Below are 2,522 nucleotides of genomic sequence, written 5' to 3'. Positions count from 1 at the left end.
AGTCTATATATATATATATATATATATATATATATACACACACATGAATGCTTTAGTTTTCTGATCTCTTAATTTCAAAAGCATTTTAAATCTCCTGCACTTGTCCTCTCCTCCTGTCATGATTCCTGGTTTTGATATCATATTTTACATGTAATTATTTTGCATACCCCTTAAGTGCTTATTGTGTATACAGATAATTTTACTACTTTTGTCTTTTAACTTCCCTACTAGTTTGTGTGTGGATGATTTCTTACCTTTACTATAGGTTTGCCTTTACCATTGAGATTTTCCATTTTGTAATTTTCTTATTTCTAGATGTGGCCTTTTCTTTTCTACCTAAATAAGTTCCTTTAGCATTTGTTGTAAAACTGGTTTGGTGGTGCTGAATTCTCTCAGCTTTTGCTTGTCTACAAAGCTTTCAATTTCTCCATGCAATATGGATGAGAGTCTTGCTGAATATTCTTGGTTGTAGGTTTTTCCCTTTCATGACTTTAAATACATTTTGCCACTCCCTTCTGGCCTAAAAATGTGTAATGCTTCACAAATTCACATGTCATTCTTGTGCAAGGTCCATGCTTATCTTCTCTGTATTGTTCCAATTTTACTATATGTGCTGCTGAAGTGAGCACTGATGTGATTTCTTTTTTATAATATTTAATTTTTCACACCAATAGTTTGAAGAGTGACAGTTATACTGATATATTTATGTGTGTGTGCATGTGTGTGTGTGTTAGAGACAGAGCTGGACTGAAGCAAAAAGTGGAATGAAGTAGATGATAGTCTGTTGGTGTGAGTTTTGTGTTGCATTCTTGCCTCCTACCCTGCTTTTGTGACCAGCATCACTTTACTCCCCTTAATAATCCTTTTACCTTGGGGACTCTGATTCCTTTGTTATATCCTGTATGTCCAGAGTTCCCAGTAGGCTACTTAGACCTGAAAATGATGAATGGTCTAGGTACTCTTTTTTTTACTGATAAAAATTCACATATTCTTTATCCTTTCCACCACAGTCCCTTCTGCTCTGCTTTTACAACTGGCAACAAGATTATATAACAAATATATTTATGCTCTTGGCATTTTAATAGAAGACTAAATTTTGTACTTTCTAACATTTGTATTTAATAGTATATGGATGGCTTGAAAGAACAACTTCACTTTTGCCATCTAAACCCAAATAGTAACTCTAATTGGGAAACCTTAGGCCAAGTGGAAGTGTTCAAATGTAACCTTACAGTAGACGATTTAGGCCAGGTAGATGTTAGAACATTCTCTAGTAACATGTAAACAACCAAACTAGAAGAACTACAACTTTAATTTATATAAATATAGTTCAAGAGGCTTAGTCTTAGTTGGTGCATGTGTAACAGGGATCATTATGTTTTAAAATATGTTTAGGTATATTCTCCTATCTTGAAATTTTTCTTGACCCATGGCTTTTTACCCTTTTTTAAAAAATATGTACCAACTTTATTGAGATGGGGTTTTCATATATTTTACAATATTATATAAAGTTACAGGTGTACAACATAATGATTTACAATTTTTAAAGTTTATACTCCATTTATAGTTATTATAAAATATTGGTCATACTACCTGTGATATAAAATATATCCATATAGCTTATTTGTTTCATGCATAGTAGCTGTACCTGTTAACCCCCCACTATCAACTAGCCCCTCCCCCTTCCCTCTCCCTACTGGTAACCACTAGTTTGTACTCTGTACCTATCAGTCTGTTTCTTTTTGTTACATTCACTAGTTTTTTTTAGATTCCACATATAGGTGATGTTATACAGTATTTGCCTTTTTCTGACTTATTTCAGTTAGCATAGTACCCTCCAAATCTATCCATATTGTAACAAATGGCAAAATTTTATTCTTTTTTATGGCTAAATAGTAATGCATTGTATATGTATACCATATCTTCATTATCCATTCATCTGTTGACAGACACTTAGGTTGCTCCCATATCTTGGCAATTCTAAACAATGCTGCTATGAACATTGGGGTGCATGCATCTTTTCAAATTTATGTTCTTGTTTTTATTTTGAATGTACACCAGGATGGAATTGCTGAGTCATACGGTATCTGTATTCCTATTTTTTGAGAAACTGTCATAATGTTTTCCACAGTAGCTCCACCAATTTATAATCCCACCAACATTGTATGTGTTCCCTTTTCTCTACATTCTAGCCAACATTTATTATTTGTGGTCTTTTTGATGATAAACATTCTGACAGGTGTGAGATGATACATCATTGTGGTTTTAATTTGCATTTCTCTGATGAATGATGATTAATGATGAACATCTTTGCATGTGTGTTTGGCCATCTGCATGTCTTCTTTGGAAAAATGTCTATTCAATGTGTATCACTCACTGAACAGAAGCCCCCTAAAATAAGAAACTCATTTCTCATCTTTGACAATCAAATTCTGTTTTCTTATTTACTTTAGGTGCCAGCATGTTGTTGAAGGGTTACTTAGAGAAAGAATAAGTAAGTAGCCTACTCCCCTTCCACCAGA

General features: G+C 33.5%; 1 non-coding gene across 1 annotated transcript; it reads right to left on the bottom strand.

Moving 5' to 3' along the window:
• Positions 1-522: 522 nt before the first annotated feature.
• Positions 523-629, bottom strand: LOC114902299. Its single transcript, XR_003795468.1, has one exon. It is a non-coding gene; the product is annotated as a U6 spliceosomal RNA (small nuclear RNA).
• Between the last annotated feature and the right edge of the window lie 1,893 nt (positions 630-2,522).

This window comes from Monodon monoceros, unplaced genomic scaffold (assembly GCF_005190385.1).
Source record: "Monodon monoceros isolate NGI ecotype Baffin Bay Population unplaced genomic scaffold, NGI_Narwhal_1 Super_Scaffold_1, whole genome shotgun sequence".
Taxonomy (NCBI): domain Eukaryota; kingdom Metazoa; phylum Chordata; class Mammalia; order Artiodactyla; family Monodontidae; genus Monodon; species Monodon monoceros.
Note: the sequence above shows the minus strand (reverse complement) of the source record. Positions and strands in the feature narration are given on the sequence as shown.